Genomic DNA, 22597 nt, shown 5'->3' with positions numbered 1-22597 from the left:
ATCAGTGCATGCCTGGAGCTTTACACTGGTTCTTTACACTTAAAAAAAGGTTCTTCATAGTCACACTCTTCACTTACAAAATGGTCATATATATAAAGGACCATTTATTGAAAGGTTCTTTAGGAATCCTGAATTAGTTTTTCAATGGCATCACTGCAAATAACCCTATTTTTAAGACTGTAGTAGCAGCAGTAGTAGTAGTCAAGTCCAGGGGCAAGATCTAAATCATTAATGAGGCATCCAAAAACTGGAGGGCAGCACATCCACGTGTCAGGGAGAAAAAAGAGGAACATACAAGGCGAGAAATCCACAGTGGTGGTCCTCATGGCATTTAGAAGAGACTTAATGGGAGAGACACATGTAGAAATTCAACAAAAGTCTGCCCATTTACAAAATCGGTCTTAATATTTCTTCTCAAAACATACAGAACATCATTAAAATGCAGCCAGTATAAGTGATGCATGCAGAACCTCCTAAATCAATGTAGCCTTTTATATCAGGTGTATGTGGCTTGCAGTGCTATTTCATTTACAAAATAGTGGGTTTAATGGGCCTTGAGAATTGGTTGGCGGGGCCCTGCCCCACTAAATGACCCCCTGACGACAGGCCTGGTGGTAGTAGTAGTTCTACCAAACAGTCCACCATACATTCAGTGCATTCTTATGAGGCAAAAAAGGAGACTATTATTCTCTTTAACAGTGCTAGTCCATGTGTGTGAGTCTGTATGCCTTTAGGCCAGGGGCCTGCACTCTGCAATCTGTACTTCAAAGTCTTCATGGCTGCTCCATAGCAAAGAGAGTCCAAATGTCATATCTAAATGTTTGGATCACTGCAGCCTTCCCAGTGAAAATAAGCTAACGCATCCTCTACAGGAAAACAGCTTAAATCATGCCTTTTTTCTGCAAATTTTAGTGCAAAATTTCCATTTATTTGTTGTTTAACATATTGAGGAAAAAATAAGACATAAAATATAACTTTCCAATATGTTAAATTTAGCAAATGTGCAGAAGTGTGTAGAAGATGTGTTAACTTATTTTCACATAGAAAAGCAACAAAACTTACTCAGGAGTGCCCAAATTTTTGCGTGCTGTATTTTGTTCTTCACACATGGCCTATAAAGTTTGACTAGACTTAAAGTGTAAAGTGTTCTCACTGATCAATGCAGCACTAAAGAGGAGCAAAGCCACACTTAAAGGACTACAGCAAGAAATATCTTTGGCTCTAGCACAATCTTGAGAGATACTGCATTAAAAACAGTATCATACTTCTAATTATAGTTCTACGATCGGGATCAAAAATTAGCATGCGCAGAAGGAGCACAGACACAAACCCACTACAGCTGTTCTAAGTCTAGAGCAATAATCCACAGCAAGGAACACGACTTGGTGATCAGTAGTGAAATTACCAGCATGCCTGAACAGAGGACTAATGCATTATACAAATAGAGGCCAAAGACAAATGCATCACTGCTGATCCAGGTGCAAGGAAAACATATGTGACCTTAATGCTACAGAAGGCATTTCTCATTGTCTCCTCTAAGGTTACTTGTCCAACACATAGGCCATCAGTGCTGAGCAACATGCTCTGACCACTGGCCATATGTGAGTAGTTTCGGAAGGCACAGGGCATGGTCAGTAAATCAGTGATCAGTGCAATTATCCAGCAGAGGCTGTGCAGGGAGGAGCACTCAGCCCAGGAGAGAGGGCTCAGAATAGGACTGGGGCTCCAGTGTCAAGCTGCTGATTGTGCTGTCAGGTGGAGTAGGACTGGGCCCTTGACAAAGTAAGACATGATGGAGCAGGGACTGAGGAGAAACGGAACAGAAGATGGGTGGGATGCATGATGGCTTTTAAACATGGAGAGGAAAGAGGAAGAGAGGGAATTTGTGTCATAGAGGTTGTAAATGGTTCTATGCAAGCAGGACGTGCTGTAACATCTGTCAGACAGAATTAAAAGGCCACTCATTCTCCGGAGCTAGTCTGACAGCCTCCATATTTTTTGGATATTTCTTTTCTACAAAAATGAGAAATATTTTGAAGAAAAGTCCAAATACTATTTTGACTTATGTAAGTGTTATTAAAATTAAAGGAAGGGCAAGTAAAAGTGTTTTCATCAAGGCATGCATAACCATGTATAATTTGGAATCAAAAATCATGTCGTTTTTGTGTCTGTTCTAAATAGGTTTTTTAACTGAACTGGCACATAAAACCATCACAATGTTAGGACACAAGCAGCTCATACCGCTCTTTATGCTGCACACGACAGCAACATCTAAGCCAGGCTATACACGGAAATACCTCAAACAAAAAGACAATAAACTTGTACAGTGTACGTTGTACAATTTCGATTATCATTCAGTTGGACAGCTGGTAGTTGGTAAATGACAAACATAAAATGGTGTAAAAATGTCTACACTTAAATCAAGCAGGATATCCGGTTTTCAAGTGGTGTCAAACCTGTAGTTGAGAAGTTCTTGGGTGTTGTATCCACACTTGATACTCGGGAAGAACAGAGATTATAAATGCCTTGCCTAATGTCCACTCGTAGAAACCGTGAAATAGATCCACCTGGCCAACATTTTTCACTGTTGATCTGCTGCTGCTCAGACCGTTCGAATGCCTCCGCACTAACTAGCGAAAGAGACAGTGTTTTAATCAGTTTCTCATTTTCATTGCCTTTCAAATAAACTGAAAAGTCTAAAAATCTGACACTTTCACAGCTTATTTAATATTTATTTTTTGTTTTAGTCATTTTTTTTTCTTGTGCAGCCCCACATAAAACACGAAAATCACCTGAAGCAACTGAACAATCAGATACACATCACCTCTGTTGCCAGTGGCACGCAATATATAAATGTTAAACATTCTGTTTTTTGTTTTGTTAGAACAATGTAAAATTATTTCTCACTAAGATATCTGAATACAAATCATTTTAAATGTGAAAATTCAATAACAAAAGTGATTAAAATGCCAATTCATCATTAATTGATAGCAACACAGTTTCCAGGTCAGTTTATTGTCCATATGTTTGAGGAAGAGAAATCAAATAGCCACAGAGGCATGATGACGAAGGATTTACTGCTGGACACCATCAGTGAGGTTCACTCTGTTCCACCATGAAATGATCCCATATCCAAACGACCACAGAGGAAATGGGGCAGAACTTAAGACAAGCAGGATGAAGGTGTTGCTGCTAAGCATGGAAGCAGTGTTAGCAGATTTATAGTGTTAGTTTAGTTAGTGGTCTTGCTCAGAAGGGTGGGCTGCTGTTTATCGTACACTGAAAGTTTTGTTGATGAGGAGAGGCACCATCTTACTGCTGGAGGGGAAGTTGAGTGTGTTTGTTGATAAGGGGGTAGGACTGCATGCTGGATGCATTTTTCCTACCATCATGCTCCATTCCTACTCTGTTGCCATGACAGCTCATCTATCTGTTCTCTTCTTGCACATGACATAGAGGAAAACACACCACTGAGTGTGTGTGTGTGTGCTTGTTTGCATGTGTGCTTCAGGCTTCATGCCTAACTTAACCATTTGCATGTCCACAACTCCACATGCAAGTTCTCTACATTCAAGAATCCCTGAGCAAACTCCACTGCTTTCACCTGGAAGCACAAGTAAGCACTGAAATCAGAGGCAGCCTCGACACCTTCCACTGTGAGCAGCACTCCTGTGGAGAGACTGGGGGGGGCAGACGTGATTGGGCGGAATGAGTCTGATCTGTCCTGACCAGGTGTAAAAAATTGAAAGAGCGGCTGGGGAAAGCCGTCTGTCACCTCTTCTTAGCTGCCTCAGTGCAGGAGAGCTCCTGCAGAGAGTAGAGGAGAAGGGACAGAAGACTTGAGTGCACCAACACAAAAAGCTCATATTGCTAGCCTGCTTTATGCACCATTCCAGACCACACAGCATAGCACTGGATCAGACTGGAAAGTAGGGCAGTTATGATTGTTCCATTAAACTCAAAAATGTATATATTCATTCAAATTCACGTTTTCTATGATCAAGCAGTGATTATGATTTGCGTGCTCATAATGTTCATTTTAAACTCTTGCTCTGCTGTCTCTTTCTGGAAGACACTGTAGAGACTGACAGACACTCATCCATTCATACACCACATTTTTTATGCATTTTTACAATGCCGTCTTTTTCCAGATTGTATTTTAGAATCTTTCAGAGGGTTGTTATTCTCCAGTTAAGTCCACTGTTATTATTTGGCTTTTTAAAACACAGATTGCTTAATTTATTGTGAAAATACACAGTAGATGACATGATTACTAATATTATTGATAGTAACGACTCCATTGCCTTTATAACCTGCATGTATAACCCATTACCCTGCGCACTTAATATTCCATTATTAATCATAAGACTTACTATTTGGCAACTACTGTGAAACCAAAATGTAATTTTCACAGTTAGGAGAAAGAGGCATTGAAAAGTGAGTCCACAAACAAGACTTTGCAGTTTAAGTGGCTAATCTGACCACTTTAGGCCACTTACAGAAAAAAAACAAACAAAGATTAAATAGGTGTCAAAATCTTTACACAAAATTTTAATGGTAATGAAAATGAAAAATACTGTTAAAAAACTGTTTCCTTAGCTTTCCTGAGCTGGTCAGTGCAGATGTGTTTAAAGTTGTGAGCAGCAGCAGATTAACAGTGAAAATGTAAGCCATGTGGAACTACTTTACCGTTTCTATGAGGGACGTTAGACAAGCGATTTATAATCTCTGTTCATCCTAAATATCAAGAGGGAAACACCACCTAAGAACTTCTTCACTGTAGGTTTGGCAACATTTGAAAATAGGACACCTCATTCAATACACAGAGTACAGCAAAACATCAGAAGCAGAAAGAAGCACACCTATGAGCACACCGACACAGGCTGGATTTTGTGGCACACACTGTTGCTTACATACTGTAATAATATTAGTATGTTTATTTTATGCTATTTTAAATTTATTGTCAGTTTTTTGTGTGTCCTGAATTTTCCGTTTTGACTTTGGCCAAAGATTTTCATTTTGGTGCATCACTAGTGTAATAAATAAGAATTAAGGCTGTAGGAATAAATTCAGGCCATGGTTCAATTCTCAATGCTGGGATTTGGTATTGTCACATTATTTTGAACAAAATTCAACCGAAGAAAAAACATGATTATAATCATGTTGCACAAATAATGCAGGTGCATTTGATGACATAATTAATAAAATTAGTAATCTCCACAAAGCACTGCCACATCTCCACGATGCACATTTTGATGCACAGTTTTGCAGCGTGATATCACCATGTCACTATACATCATTACATCCCTAGCAATAATCAAAATGTTCCATCTTCACCTCGTTGCTCCTTTAGGTAAGGTTATGGTAAGAGTTGAATTAGACCTCACTTCAAGTTCAGAATAACAGGGTTAGTGTCCAGGTCTACAGTAACAGGTCTGTTTTGGAGTTCAGCTGGTTCCCTTTCATCCTGCTACAGTACACAACCCTGTCTGTGCGTCCACTCCTCTCCACGCCACAACTCATTACTCTTACCTACCAATTACCCGCACACACAGAGCACACTTGGCCCGCAAACAAAGTGAAACTTTCCTCCTGTGGAGAGAGAGCCGAGGTAACCAAACAGAACCCAAATGAGACAGCTGGGCCAGCCAGTAGATAAAGCACTCATGCACAACTCCTTCCCCCCACACTCAATTAGTCCTGCACCTTTCTTACTGGATGCTCCCTCTCCAGATGATTAATGATTGGTCAACATCCAGACCTCACGACAGAAATGAAAAGCAAACGCTAGGAGTCCAAGGCAAACCGTACGGATCCATTATTTCATGAGCGCAGAGAGGGTCCTAAATACAGAGCTTTTTAAATGAATGTGTGTGTGCGCGTGGCAGGTTTTCTTTCTGCAGCATGAGCTGAAAAGTGTTTGAAAAATCAACTGTTTAAATTGGCTGGAAAAGGTGAAAACAACAGCTTTTCTTCCAACGCATTATTCACTTCACAGAGCTTTCCTGAAGGCGTAGGATTCTGTCGGACCATGTGCAATTAGGGCGGGTCTGAAGTACAACAGAGAAATTCCTGGCTGCCAGTCCAACAGGACTGCTTCCTGATTCTACATGTCTTTAATAGATGCCCCCACGCAGACAAAAACATCCACACTAACGTACCACAGAGCACAGCTCGTAAATACAGCAAGGACGTTTAGCCGTGCCGGTCGTGGTCCCGCTCCAGACGAGCACTGTCGATGTGTGAGTAACACACGTTAACAGGCAGAGAGCTATCAAACAGCGGCATGCCTCATAAGCTCCCAGACTACTAAACCAATGGAGTGCATTTATACTGGCTCCCTGAAAGCCATCCCTTGCAATACAAAGCCCTGTCGATGGGGCTATAGTCCAGCCTCTCCACACAGCTGGTCGTGCGTTTTCTGCCACAGCGGAGACCAAAATGTCTATGAAGACAGGGGAGAACTTCTGCTGTAAACCCTGGAGAAAGAGCAAAGACTGTTTGAGTTCTGCTTCTACAGAGCTTGTGGTAGTAATAGAGAGATAAAGCGAGAGAGAGAGAGAGAGAGAGTGTCAGAGAGAGAAAAAGAGAGAGGGAAATAGAGCAGCCGGAGGATTAGAGCCTCAGCACGTGAAGGAGGGAAGGATGCTGCCACGCTTTGTTAGCGACTCGCAGGCGGCACTATTTCATGCGCCACATCCGCAGGTTGCCATGGCAACCGGAGTTTGGGCCTTTCCCAGGGCCGGTGGCTTTCGCTTGGCTCCAGTCAACAGAGCATAAGGCCTCATTTTGAGCAGAGCTGGACTATTCAGAGCACTGGGCCCCCGCTAGGCGCTACAAAAGATCCCTGAATTTCATTACCAACTCTCCGAAAGAGTCAGCGCTCACTGACTGTGACATTTAACACTAATCACCAGCAATACTGCATACTCTTCAACTGAGAACACCTGGTCCAGCTGACTGCAAAACTGAACGAACAACTGGGGAACTGGGGTTTAAAGCACAACAAAGCTGAAACCCGACTGCGCTCTTTACTCTCTTGTAAGTGAGCATTACTCATTAATTAAATAATGCACATAGTACACTTTTCTCTAAAGATATAGAGTCTTACCTTATTGTTTGGGCATACAATGGTGACGGACCTCAGGGGCTCTCCACGGCTGAAAATAAAACAAAAAGCCAGTTAGGAACAGGAAGGAGATCAGCAGGATTGACACTACATTCCTGCTGAATCATTGTTCTTGAACAGAGCACTTTCTGCTAATAGCACTTGACAGCCTGCATGTGAAAACAGACTCACTCCAAAACTACAGAAGCTGCAGCTTAAATACTAGACTCAAAACTGCATACCGATGATACACTAATGAAATAAACTAATACGCTTTTGTTGCCACTGCAGCCATATGTTTGTGTTTTATTCTGGAGAGTTGTGCTTTTACAATCTGCTCATTATGCCAGCGTAGGTGCCAGTGTGGCCCACTGTGTCAGCGTCTTAGCCAGTCATTAGTGCAAGAAACAATGAGGAGAGATTTGGGAGAGGAGGGACAGAGATGGAGAGGTAGAGAAGTTGTAGAGAAAAGGTTGCAGAGAGATAGGGAAAAGGTTTGGGAGTTATGGAAAAAAGCTGCTGAGAGGGAGAGATGTGGGTGTAAGTTTAGGGTGAGCTTGGAAAGAAGCTGTACTGAGTGGCTGGAGTAAAGTTGGAAAAAGTTAAGGAAGAGGTTGGAGAAATTCTTGAAACAGGAAGGGAAAAGGTTGGAGAACAGCTGGAAAGAGGCAGCAAAGAGGTTGGAAAAAAAATAGAAACAGTTAGGTAAAAGGCTGCAGAAAAGTTGGAAATAGGTTGAAAAGAAGTTGAAAAGAAGTAAGGAAGAGGCTGGAGAAGAAATAGAAAGACGTAGGTAAGCTGGAGAGAAGTAGGGGAGAGGCTGGAAAAAAGTTGGAAAAAGGTAAGGAAGAGGTTGGACAAAAGTTGGAGAGAGGTAAGGAAGAGGCTGGAGTCTGTTGGAATGAGGTAGGGAAGAGGTTGGAGTTATGCTGGAGAGAGGTAGGGACGAGGCTGGAGTTATGTTGGAGAGAGGTAGGGAAGAGATTGTAGAAATTTGGAGATAATTAGTGAAGACGTTTGGAAAAGGATGGAGAAAGACTGGAGAGAATTAGGGAATATGTTTGAGAGAGGTTGGAGAAAGACTGCAGAGGGGTAGGGAGGTAGGGAAGAGGTCAGAAAGAGGTTGGAGCGATGATGTGGGGGCTCTGTCCCTAGTCCCTCAGCAGGGGACGCCCAGTAATGCGAGTAGCCGAAGGGAAAGAGCCTGAGGCCCAGTCATTCCCAAAAGCCCATCCCTTTAACCTGATTACTGTAATGAGCTTATAGGCCTGCCCGATACTCTGCTCAGCACAGACCTAGACGCTCAGCATGCCGCTTCTATACAGCACTCACCTATTTACTCTGCTCCAGAACCAGCTTCTTCTAAACCTAACCATAGTGTGAAACATATTAAAGCTGTTCTCAGATCAGTAACTAAGGAAACTGTATTTCCTGCTGTCTGGGCAGAAAAGAGAGGATTCTGGGTATCAGATAGTGGGAATGCCCAAAAGTTCCAAACTGCAGCAAGACTGACTGCAGCTACAGTAAACAACCAATTACACAACTCAGCCAACCTCAACATGCCAAAGTTTCGTGGACAGAATGGAGGAGGAAACTGTACATTGTATATGTGTAAGTATAAACTTGTGAGAGGAGAGCAGTGCCGCTGGATCTTGAAGAAGGCCCTCAGTCAGGGAAGAATGTCATGATGAAGGGTAAGAAGTGTTTATGTAAACAGTCTGTAAGTATTTACGAGTTTTGAAGGCACAGTTGAATCAGAGGTTGAAAGATAAGATATACACTAGACCATCGAGTGCTGTAAGATGCTGTAAAACGAGGGAAACAACAGCTTGCTTTTCTGCTGTGGCTGGTGAAACTTAATACGGCCTGCGTATTACCCAATCTAGCTGGACACAGCACAAAGAATCCTCATAGGAAAAGACAAACAAAAACACAAACACTGTGGACGCTGCCAAATGTTTGGCTCTTAGCAAGAGCAATATTGATGCCTGGTAGCACAACAAAGTTTCTTGTTTGAGTAGTAGAGAACTGTATTGAATCATCTGAAAACAAATGGAATGATATACAAATTGAATGGTGCCTCAGTCAGTTTAATTTATTGACCTACTGAGGTGATGAACTGCACAAGCCTGAGAGAAGGAAGGCTCTGCATTGTCCATAAAGACGACTGTACCATGATCAGCACACAGCGGTGGGTGATATGACAAAAATATAATATTATGATACTGTAATAAATGTGAAATGTGAGAGGCTGAATGTTACAATATTAACAATATTACAAATACAAGGAACAGGAGGAAAAATGAAATAATTGGTAAAGAAATCAAATCAAGATTTTTGTTACTATACAGTCTGCTTGCTGTTTACAGGCTCTCTACACGGAGTCAAAATTTCTCATTTTTTATCAAGCATGCATTTGGCCAGTGTTCTAGAAATGCTGATGATGCCCGAGATGTGCTCTGAGATTGTTATGCAATTTATAATAAAGTGACAACATAGCATATCATCGCTGCCGGAACAAATCTCAAACTCCAAAATGGTAAGTTTACAGGGGAAGAAACAATATTCTCATTTTAAATGGAAGTTAGAAGATTTTTTAAAAGTAATTTTGTATCATATCTATTGATCATTCGTTATAAAATTTTGACATTTTAAAGAGCATCTAGCATTTTCAAGTTCTGTACACTGCTGATACTGTAATATCAGCCATCCCATTGTTTAATCTACTTTTTGGTAGGTTAGAAAAGATCAGGATTGGGTGTCAATATCAGAATAAATGATTGATAACATGCATTTCGACAGTTACACTGCTAATGGTGAGACAACAGTTTCAAATCTGAAACGCTCTAATCAACTACTTACAGCTTCAAAGATGTGATACGATCTAACATCCTCTTCCAGCATCCTCACTCTCCACAAAATGTACCACTGACGAACGCTGATTATTAGAGGTTACCCTACAGTTCGGCTTTTAAATGTCAAAACGCTGCCAAAAACAGAGAAAAAACACCTCTACAATAATGCTAATTTCTGATAGCACCCCTGTGGCATTCTAGTCGTACGTTAACCACTAAGCTAATGTTTGTTAAAGACATTCAATGTTTTATTTGAAGCTTGTAATAGACATATTAACATATATTTTACCTTTACCTTTTTAAACACCCTGGAATAGAACTGCTGCTGCTGTTTTCAAATCTGACTAAATCCCACTGGTTAGGCTACCACACATATTCACAGTCAGTGATGTCTCTAGGCTTTCCAATAAGGCCTTGAGTTACATTTGTTCTCACAAAATTGTACCCCCCACCTTTGGAAATCAAAACATGTTTGGTTGATTCCACTGTCAATTCCTAATCACATTTGTGGTTAATCTGATGTGGTAGGTCTTCAGTAAGGCCTAATCAATGGGAGAGCTTGGTTGGCTGTATCTACCTACATACAACAGGGATAAACGATCCAGATTGAATCATTTTCCATAGGGCATGTCAAGAATTTAACCTTTTTGTTTCCAACCAAAACAACGAAATAAAAGCTTGCTGTTAGCTTTAATCACAGCTCACAGGACTTGCCTTCTGTTTCTCAGCCTTCTGGAAATGAGAAGTGATCGTGCAGCATGATTATACTCCACACTAGATTCAGCATGACATTCTGCTCCCTGCACTGTCTGAAAGATGTGGACTACAGGGCTTTGAGATGAGATGGTGCCGCTGACAGGGCAGCCTTGCCTAAAACACACTTAAGGAGTGCTCTCTTTCAAACACACTTGCTGAAACATCTATACACTGATCCCATCTCTTCCTGCCCAGGCTGCACTTTGACAAGTTCTGTACACTTCGCAAGATGAATCCATAAAAGTGTGCAATGATTTATAATTTCTGCTGCAGCCTAGGGACCACTAGAGAGCCATTTCGTAGCCTGTCCATTCCAGAGTGGGCTCGAGAGAGAGGAAGAGAGAGAGAGACAGAGAGAAAGTAGAAGAGTCGCAGAGGACTAAGAAACACTTTCCTCATTTGTCTCATAGCAATCACAAATAGCTGGAAGTCACTCAGGCCTTCGAATTATGACAGCATTCCTCATGGATAATCTGCATTTGCAGAACATCTCAAATGGAGCAATGTTCAACAGACTTATGCAATATGAGTACAGGAAATCTATACATGTCAAATGTACAAATCTGTCATACGTGTGACACAGTGGAACAATAAACACAGTTATATCTGCTTGAGCATTTGCTGTTCTATAGGTTCCAGGGCAAGAACAGAAGGCATTGTACTCCAGGACCAAATTCCTCCATGCATCATAGAAAACCCATCAGTCAAACCTATAAGGACCAGCAGCTCTGAGACCCAGAACACAGGGACTCAATCCAAAGAATTCAAGGCTATGAGAATAAAAGCCACACTTTGTCTGGGTCAGCAGTGGCGACACCACAGTTCAGCTAGCGGCTACTCCGTGACGTCAGCCCCACTGGGTATTGAAGGAATCTTTCTGTGCTGTGGAATGAGCCCCTTGTTTGGAGTTAGGGTTTGAAGGATACAGCGCTTCAGCCCCGGAGGAGCGATGCCGCTATTCATGGATGTGATAAATGAACGGGTGAAGCAGTGTCACCGAGGACTGACGCGAATGCAAAAGCTAGATCAGACTGGGTGGGTTATACAATCCTCAACAGCACTGCCATGAAGTGATGGATTGTTTTTATTATTTTTAGACCTATGTCATGTTTTTATATAACAACACTACAGTTCTGGAAACATACAGTTCTAAACGTGTAAAACTGTCAGTGGTAAAAACATGCTTCGTTATTCTACTTTCACTTTATGCTCCCCATCATTAAAAGAGGGGATGGAGTTTAGTAATTTAATTCATAATTTCTGTCCAAGCAAAAAAAGGTGTGTGTGTATGTATATATATATATATATATATATATATATATATATATATATATATATATATATATATATATGTGTGTGTGTGATTTTTTTTTTAAATACATTTTTATATATTATGGGCCTCAGGCTCTTTTCCACACAATCACACACACATTTTCTAAACCGCTTATTTTCCTGGGCCAGGGGGCGTGCTGGAGCCTATCCAATATATAATTTTCTGTATATTTATTACTTTTCTAGGTACAGAACTAGACACAACATGCATTTAACAGAAAATTACACAGAAGCCTCAGATACAACTAAATATGATATTTATTTTCTGTATTTGCCATTATTACAGCTTTCATTCTTTTCAGGAGATTTGCTTTCAGTTTTTCAAAGAAATCTACCAGGATATTTTTCCATACCTCCAAAGTTCAGACTTAAGACACTGATTGCTTTTTCTGCTTCTCATGATCCAAGTAATGCCAAACAAATTTAGTGATACTGAGGTCTGGACTCTGTGGTGGTCAGTTCATTACACTAAAATACCAGCAGCTTCTTTGTTTGATTTGAAAATTTCCTTTTCTCCGTATCAGCTTCTTAACAGCTGCACATCCTTTCAGACTCATAGTGTTGAGTTTTCTTCTCACAGTGGAAGGATGGAAGGATTTTTTCAGATTTGCAATAAGAATGGAGCTTGATTTTCTCCTCTCTCTGAAAGAGGAAAGCTTTAAGTACTGTTTATCTGATGGGGACAGTTTTGGTGGTCTACTAGTTGTTAGGAGTCCAATTTTCTCTATATATTTTACGTATTTTTTTAGTTGTTTTGACTTCAAATTAATTTAATGAAGGGTGGTCTCTGACTTTCACACAACCCTGTATATCTGCATTTGATAATGCAAAGTTATAGTTAGTATAGTATGATTTCCTTTTTATACGTTTTGTGATTGATCATTTTCCTTTAATAATCTGTGTAATGAAACTCATGTAACAGACAATTATGCATTTCTCAGAATCACACAGTAGTCTTCTCAAATTTATCATCCATATGTGTAAAATGTATATTTTGGAAAACACAAGCTATTTTCCAAATCAGGCAGAACTGGTCATTTTTAGTCATGTCAGCTAAAAGATCCAAAAAATAATGTACAATCAATGTAGGTCTTACTTTGGCAGCAGTCATAGAGTACATGAGTGCTGATTGAGTGTAAACATCAGAGTGAGTTTGTAAAAATGTTTATGAACAACACAAGCCAAATTTAATGCCTTTGCCAGGTTTGTAAACAGATCTGTGCTGACTGAGAGAGGGGCCACATGTGTCCATTAATATGAGACACAATAATTAAAGCTCTCATTTAGAATCAACAGCTGAGAGCCTGAGAGAGCACTTCCTATAACACAGAGACCCCTTTAACAAGCTGCCAGTGAAATATTCCTTTACCCTTTTTTCATTTTCTATTATTTTCTGCTGGTTTGAATACAGAAGCAGTCAGCCTGTGCAGTTAGTTATAGTCGAATTTGGTCTGTTATTTTTTGTCTCCTATGTATCAAAGCACATGAATTATCTCAGCTAATAAAAGTAATGAAAGCACAACTCTAGAGCTTCATTGTATCTTTAGAACACAAACTGATTCCATTGTTGTGAAGCTGCACATAAGCAGCATAATATCTTGAACTGGGCAGTTTGGTTTTATGGCATTTCATTGCTGACTCATTCATTGGAGGTAACTATAGTTGACTTGCTTGCAGTTCACAGAATAGGATGGAGTGAGGATGGGAGGAGTCAGCAATGTAAACAACAACAAAAACAACAACAACAACTACATACCTTGGCATGAAGCAGACCTGATGTTGATGAAGTTGACAAACTAATAAACCCCTCACGCTGTTCCTACAGCAGGGCGTTAACCGTGATCTGCCAGCCACTACAGCTAATCTGATATCTCATCTCTGCTGTAATTTTGCCTCCTTGCTGGAGGGACCATGCGTTTGCAGTTCTGCCAGTTGGACCAAAGGTTTAGTGCTTCACCATGAGGGGTCCACTGAAAACACATGGCTGCCTCAAATCACCAGCATGCTCCTGCTGTGCTTGGCCATTACACCGCTACAATTAAGTTGCCATTTTGAAAAATTTAGAGCTATGCTCCTTCAACGTGCTCTGCCGTTCTGATTAACTCATTCCAAAAAAAGCCTGTTGCTTGGGTGTGCTGTGTTTTCCCAGCCATTTTTTTAAAGCTTGTGTAAGGAACTGCATGTGTGCCAACCTGATTTTTAGCTCATAACTTTGAAGAGGGTAAAGATGAACTGGTTCAAAAATACTTCATGTGATAATAAAGACAACTTTGTCACTACAAGTAGTCCCTGAGCTCCTTAGCCTCATTTAATGTCCCTGTCTCCTGGCAAAAGTAACCTAATTGTGTAGTCATCTGTGCTTATTACTCTGAACATAGCGTCTTACAAATGAGCTCTCTGGGCTAAAAACCAGACAGAAGCAGGAGAGGACTTCAGTGTCTATGTCTGTAATTTGGTGACTCGCATTTCACCATGCTTGGGGAGCATCTTCAGTTGGGAGGCGTAGTAGCTAGTGGGTCCTACAAACAATTCATAAACACTGACTCTGCTTGTGGAGAAGCAGTAATTAGCTAAGTGGCTGCTTCTCTCCAGCTACAGGCCAAACGCACGGCATGCTTCTCCCATTCACCTTATTAAAGAGCCAGGGTCTCATCTCATTACAGAAAGCATGCGTACACCAAGGTCCAGTCATTAACATCCACAAAGCTGTGCATGCAGCTCGCTTCGCGCCTCGTTTCCCAGCAACCCAGCACACCGCTGTGTCTATTATACAGCAGATTAGCAGAAACATGGAGAAAGAAATGAAAACAAAGCTGCTCTTTACTGAACTGCTTTGGTCTAAAAATATGTGTACAGGTATGTGGTGGATTCTGTGCAAGAGCTCTTACAGCCTCAAAGTTCTGTATGCAAAAATGATGCCTTTTAATTGTGGTGCAATTAATGATGTAAAGTCTCCAGAAGTCTAGACAAACTTAGATAGTCAGAATTGTTTACTGAGGTGACAGGAACCAGACGTCTGCAACATTTGTTGCCTTGAAAAACAATCTCACAGAAAGTTATTATGCATAATGATTACAAATTAGGTTGAGATATTGTTTTACAATGGTTTTAGGATAAGATTGTGGCCTAAAACCATTTTTTTCATATGTTCATGGTGGAGAGATTTATGCAGGGTGTCATACGGCAGAACAGCACCTAAAGAAAACTTCTTTTCAGATTTACATCTATTTCACCATTATCAACATTACACATAAAAACTCAGAAGACATATATGTAGGTTCTCTGGTTGTTTTGGATAGTAAATAAAACAGCTATTTTTGCATTTTTAGTTTTGCACTGGAGCTACAAGATTAATTAGAGCTGTGCAAACTTCAGGCAAAAATCATCACATGCTTGTCTCAAACAATATAAAGCTGTTAAGTAATCTCAAATAGACTTGCTTATGCTGTCTCTGACATTATATGGTATTTTAATGTTTTTAAGAATAGGCAGAACATATGGACAAAATTCCAGCTTCAAGACAGCTGTCAGTACTGTTTCTAGTTGTGCCATGTAGCTGACTTCATTTCTGTCCACATTTTGTGTTAAGAAAATTAGAGAAACAGATATTTCACCAAATCATTCCCTTATATAAAATGCTATTTATGTACAGCTTTATTAATGTGTAGCACCATCAGAGGGGAGGGGTTTATACTAGAACAGGTGTACAGCAATACATTCGGGACAGGGAGAAATCAAATGAGAGAACAGAGGGACTGGTGATGAAAAAGAAGAGCTATATAACATATACGGCTGAAAACAGAAGTCTTCTATCAGCATGATAAGCCTAGGGCTTTAGTTACAGTTAACTTTAATAAAAAAGGCTACAGTAAGCTCTTTCACATTACCTGTAATTGTTTTTGTGCTGAACAATGTATTATGCAAAGAAGAATAATACATTACAGGAGGATGCAGTAAATGTCAGAAGTAGATTAGAATCTTGAGCTCACAGTGCTGACTTTCCAGGACACAGATTAAGCCTAGTCTCAGACTAAACTACACTGAACAGTAATTCTCCACTGAAAATCTTTGTCTGCACATAATCTGTCTAGAAAAGTGGAGTACAAAATCTGATCCTCATTCTAATCCACAACCACAGTGACCTTTAGCTGACCTATCAGATCAGCTTTTTCTGATTTATAACACTGTTAATGATACAATGACCTAAAAAGCGCCATTCTGATAAATCCCTAAATTCTACATGCACTTCTGCCATGCATTTCAATCAGCCTTTGGTATTTCACACCAAGATGAAATGCACAGAAACACGCCAGCAGAAGGTTTAACGAAGGCAGAGAAATGAAATATGTGGCTAGATGGCATGACTTATTCATGTGTTCAGTGGATCACTGGGTCAGGCATAAAAACTACATGAGCTAATAGTAGGGATGCAAAAATCAGGCAGAAGAATATTCAAAATATATTCAAATGCCTTTACTGGGGTCTGTGGACAGTCTGCAAGGTGTTTCAGTAGCACTAGGCTAACTAGCCTAAGTGTCTGTGTGTGCGGTTTAAGGATCTCTGAGAGAAATGACACAACAAAAAGGGAAAAATTAACATGTAAAACAATGTATCGAATTTAAAACTGTATCACTGATACACCCCTCACTCTCTTCCAAATGTCTCTCTATTACTGTCTTTCATGGATACCATTGTCAATAATTTAAACCATTTATCTGGGCAAAGCCAATATGTGTAGTATAAACCTGTGGATCTGTAGAAATGAGACATTTTTAACACATAAAATACTGAAAATCAAGAATCTTGACTGAACTGAACCTGAAAACATATGTAGTGTCATGCCTCCTATCTAGGAGGCCTGCATTGGTTACAGAAACCTCTTATTTGGGTATCCATGTGGAAACCAAAGGCAGTAAATGGTTAGAACAGGACTTTCTTACTTTGCTTTAACTTTTATTTCTTTATTTCTGTAAAGCATTTACACATTTTTTCAAAAGTTCTGCAATAGGCCCTAATACTGAAAAGGATGCAGAAGCGAATAAACAAACACATTCATAGCTCAAGAGGACATTCAAAGCTTAATCTTAAGCATTTCAGTAAAAGGTGTGGCTATATTATACGGTCATCTGTAATTTGGCCATGAAAATGTAATTAAGCTAGCAACAAAGAACAAATTTGCAAATGTTACACAAACTGTTGTCTAATGTCTTTTGTCCAAGGCCGCTTCACCTGGTGTCCAGTTGTATGAGAGTTGAGTGTTTTTCCTGAGACCCAAAGCTGTTTTTTCTGATGTCTGACACTGAAGACTGAGGATGTCCTAAAACATACACTGTAACATAGGTAGGTGACTCTTCATACAGGAATGATCTCTGCCTGCCCCACTGCCATCACATTTAACCAATGCAGTTAAACAGCCACGTTTCTAGAATAATCTCATCAATGCTAGGTACAATAAATGTGGAATTAATGTAACATATCATGTCACCCAACATGTTTAAAAGTTCAGTTATGTTCTCATGTGGAAATACTAGCATCTCGCTATGGTGTGCATAAATTCATAAATTATTATATTTTTAACAGGATGTAAATGAGTTTTTACCATCACCGTGGTAACTCACCTGGCACTGGCCTATCCTTATTTAAAACTAGGCCTTAAACAAGGCTAGGCCTCAAATGAATTGTTTCTGTGGACTTGTGTGCAGAGAATGGGAGTGGCATAAAAAAGAGCTATCTAAAACTAGAACATCTACTTGTGAGGCAGAACACACCCTCTGACTCCCAGTGGACATAGGTTTCTTTAATCCCTCCTCTTATACATGACACTTCCATGTAGTCTGCTTCCAAGAATCCACGGAGCAATACGGAGAGGCAGGAAATCAAATCAATGCTCGCTCGCTCTCTCTCTCTCTCTCTCTCTCTCCCTCCCTCCTTCCCTCTCTCTCACGCTCTCTCTCCACCTCTCTTTCTGCCCCTCTCTCTGTATTTCTTTATTAACATGCAGATGTAGCTCTGAATTTTATTTATGAACAGGCCCACACCACACTGCTTAGTTTAATAACAAGTGGCAGAACTATTTAAGGAAACCGCTAGCTTTGCCACCAATTTGCCATGCATTGTTTATCTAAAGCCACTGGGTTACTACCAGCCCTGTAAAATGCCACATTTGCTCTTGCTTCAACACAAAACACATGTCATCATAAAGTTGTTATTTACCCTGCTCTAACCTTCAGGGGGGCTAGGGTTAAATCCAGCAGGGGCCATCTGCCAAGGGTCTGCAGGAAACAAATTACAAATATATTGCTGGCTAAAAAACATTACTACATCCCAGCTCAGAGCAACGATTCAAAATGGTCATTTAATCCACAATAACTAACATTATGAGCGATAAACATAAAAATATTTGTTGCTGTAATTTATAACCAATGGAAAAAAACATCTTTATCTTTAATGTAAGTGAATGTAAGAAGGTTTTATTCCAATTTTGTACAATTTCTACTGGTTCATTCATCAAGAAATGCTCACACAATGAAAAAAGTGGTTGACATGTTCAAATGACAAAGACGGAGTAATATAGTTTTCATATGGCTGCAGCAGTATATTCAAAACTTAAAAGCAACAGAACGATTAATAGAAAGGCCAGCAGTTGTGGATAGCTACAGTAGTACAGATGGTCAAGTCAGCAAAGCGTGCAGGGGCAGAGATTTGGGACTGTTCAGTCCACTAATTCAGACACCACCTCTCAAATATCCTGCAATTCACCAGCAAACCTCTACAAACAGCATTATACAAACACTGCTTTAATGTCAGTGGAATGCTACAGTATATATTCTGAAGTTCTGCCTTTTTATTCAGTTTTGGATGATGAATCTTTCATTAGTGGCAGGTGGGGGTGTTTTTCCCGCCACATCTGTGGAACAGCTGCTGCCAGTCCTGCTAAGAGGTCACAGGGTTAGGAAGGAACCTTCTGGAAAAACGCCATCTAATCCAGGCCGTGAAGATTCCCTGGAAAATTAAACCGTAGACCACACTGGTCTGGTGCTCTTACTCTGACACTTTAGTGCACACACAACCACTCTACCTCCCCCAACCTGGAAAAAGACATTCTGAATGATTAGCGATGCTCTCCCAGGGGGGCCACTGAGTGTGTGTGTGTGTGTGAGTGAGTGGCCATAGGCCAGCTATGTGTGTGTGTGTGTGTGTGTGTGTGTGTGTGTGTGTGCGCGCGTGTGGGAGGGGGCTTTGTAATTCAATTAGTCCCAGGGCTCAGCTCACTAGCTAAGAGCCATGAAAGGAATCAGATATGTCTATCCACACATGGCCAACTCTGCCACAGCCCACCTTCAGTACTACAGATATTTCAGCACTAAAGCTTTCCAACAGCCTTCTGCTCAACACACCTTCATTTACATAAAGGTGATTAAGGGGGATCTATTAGCAGAAATGGAATATAGCATACAAAACTATGTTTTCATTAGTGTATAATCACTTGTAACTGTGAATCATTGTGTTTTCATTAGCCCTTCATATATATTTCTTTATCCGCCATGTTGTGCCACCATGTTTCTACAGCAGCCCAGAACAGACAAACCACTGCCTCTAGAGAGTGCCTTTTGCTTTTTTATGTTGAAGCAGCTTGAATTGGTGGTGCTACAGCACCGGTTGGAACATATAGAAAGAGAAAACAACAGTGGTTGCCACCTTGTACAGGCCAATAGTTTTGTATTGTGAGAAGTTTAAGAAACCCAAATTTTGACAAATGGAGGATTATACTTATTACTTACCACAAGAAAAAAAGGGAGGTTGAATTGTCAGCAGTCAAAGAAACAAAAACATGAAGAAGCAAAATGAAATCAGGACACGCGATGGCAGAAACCTAGAGAAGATTCTACTACTTGCTTGGAAAAGGAGAAGTGAGGGAGGGGTATTCAGTTTGTTGCAATCTGTAACCTCACCACTAGATGCCACTAAATCTTACACACAGCACCTTTAACATATTCACTGGCTAGGACATTGCTATGCATTTTAAATCTATTGTTCGGCCAAAAATCAATTTTCACATTCAAGCAGTTTTCCTTTTTTGGTTTTGCACTGAAGCTATAAGGATAATGTCCCTGTTATAGAAAACAGCATAGAAAAAACAGCACCAGCAAAACAGCATATGCTGTGTTTTGGAAGCTGGTATGCTGGATGAATAGTTAGCATAAAGCAGCATAAACCATCTTAGCTCAGCTAAGTTTTTTTGAGCAGGGGTAGCCAACAAGTAATGGGAGCTTATAGTCACATGTTAGCGTGTGTTAACTGCATGAGTAAATCATCACACTCTTTCTGCAAACCGTGCTGAGCTGTTAAGAAATCTTAAAAATACTAGCTTATGTGGTTTCGTGAGAAAGACATAGATACTGTTAATATATAAAAAGTATATAAACGTACACACAACATTCCATTTCAAGATGGCTGCTATATTTTTCAGCTATGGGATGTGCTTTTGCTGCCCTGCGATGGACTGGCGACCTGTCCAGGGTGTATCCTGCCTTCCGCCCAATGACAGCTGGGATAGGCTCCAGCACCCCACCACGACCCAGAAGGATAAGCGGTTTAGATGATGGATGGATGGATGGATGGGATGTGCTTTTGTCCGTTTTTATGGATAACAGTAGGTCAGACAGTGTCAGAAACCACATAAACAAGTCTATCTAAGATTATTCAACAACTCAGCATAGTTTGAGGCAAGTGTATGATAATTTTGGCATGGAGTTTGCGCAAGTATTTATCTTTCAGTTTTATCTATATTAGCCTCGTAGCTCCAGTGCAAAATTAAAGAAGCAAACTTCAGACATCAAACATATCTCAAAATGCATAAATACATCCGTGACTAGGGACACATCAATATGGGAATTTTGGGCAGATGCTGACATCCAACATTTTCCACATACATGGCTGCTGATGCTGATAATGATGGCACAATATGAACATTTACAAAATGCAGAAACTGGAATTAGCATTACAGGGATATGTAACTCTCATTTGTAGTGGGTTTAAAATGTAGCAAAATGAATAAGATGGAGCTATTTTAGCTCAGTAGCCCAGTATCGCCTCACAAATGTTGGTTTAAAATATTGGTCAGCATCTAAACATCTGACATCTAAATATCCAATGCTGATTTTTTTAAGCAAATATCTGCTGATACTGATATGATCCCGATATCATCATGCGTCCCTAGTCTTGACTATATCTGAGGTAAGGGGGCAGCTGGGTAAATTTTTGTTTGAACGATTGCAGTAAAGCTCCAGTTCGGACATGCTAAGTGATCGCTGCTGTGTTGGGAGCAGAACAGATGGAGCCAGAACAAGCTGTCTGAGGCTTTCAGCCCTGTGCTGACAAAATCAACATGAAGAGCTTCCTTCGCTTGTAACTCTGGGCTCCAGTGGCTCTTGTAAAGTGCAGCTCGTGCTCTGAGGTACACGCCCCTCTGCTCCTCCCCAGACTGTGCATTAATCCACTGCAGAGCTCTCTCTGCATGACCTCCTAATAATTTATTGCTGCCGCCTCTTTTTTTCAGCCAATGCAGAAATTAAATCAAACCATAGCCTGAACGCTGTGCATGTTTCCCTGGCTATCGGACGGAGCTGTCTACCAGCAGATGACAAATAAATCTTCACATCAATAATCCTGTCCGTAGCACTGAAGCGAAACCTGGGATTAGAAGGAGAACTCCTCTGGATTGATGGCAAAGGTGTGTGCAGTCATTGATGCATCCGAGTATCAAATCTACCCTGACTGACTCGAAACTTGTGATCTATTTCCTGCCAGTTGCTCCAGCACCTGCCAATCAAACACTCTAACTACAGCTCCAGCACCACAACACTAACATCATGGGTACAATTTTACCAGCCCACACTAAACAGACACCTAAGAACACAGCACCTTAATTGCTATATGTTCTATTTTTACTGTGTTATTTGTATTTTACATTTATTGTGGTTGATATAGCGCAGTGAGTGATATTACCGCTGCCGTCTACGTGGCAGACTGGGGCTTGATTTGCCACCTGGGCCACAACAGCATGCTACACCATTAAGAGTCCTAACATCATATTCACCAACCCCTAGCATGATTAAAACTGTTACTCTGCCAAATGCATAAATGTAAATGTAGCCTAATAATCTGTTAATAATCCAACTAATAGCTCAATTAGAATACAACACATCCATGTATACGGACTAGTCTATTCCGATTGAGGCCAATACAATTTCTATCCGACTGAACAATATGGGTAATCCTGTAAATAATCTGTTAAATAGAAGAAAAATAACCATGTAAACAGCTGTATCTGATTGCATTCCCAATGAGAAAGTTTAAGTACGTTCTCCGCATGTGCATTTAGAACATTCAACGTGGCGGGAGCAGAAACTGATCTGCAGAGGAGACAAAGTTTATGCTTTGAATTTTAAAAGATGGCAGTGGGTTGGGTGTCCATCTTATGTGTCCCAGAAAATGACGTCTTCCTCTCACCCTTTTTTAATAAGAACATGTAAAATAAGCTTTC

General features: G+C 40.4%; 1 protein-coding gene across 1 annotated transcript in view; it reads right to left on the bottom strand.

Moving 5' to 3' along the window:
• Positions 1-22597, bottom strand: part of tln2b (talin 2b) — a 148631-nt gene that overhangs the window by 104455 nt on the left and 21579 nt on the right. Inside the window, 1 exon segment of the mRNA XM_036576080.1 lies at positions 7112-7160. The gene's annotated coding sequence lies outside the window, so the exon portion shown is untranslated.

This window comes from Colossoma macropomum, unplaced genomic scaffold (assembly GCF_904425465.1).
Source record: "Colossoma macropomum unplaced genomic scaffold, Colossoma_macropomum, whole genome shotgun sequence".
Classification (NCBI taxonomy): domain Eukaryota; kingdom Metazoa; phylum Chordata; class Actinopteri; order Characiformes; family Serrasalmidae; genus Colossoma; species Colossoma macropomum.
Note: the sequence above shows the minus strand (reverse complement) of the source record. Positions and strands in the feature narration are given on the sequence as shown.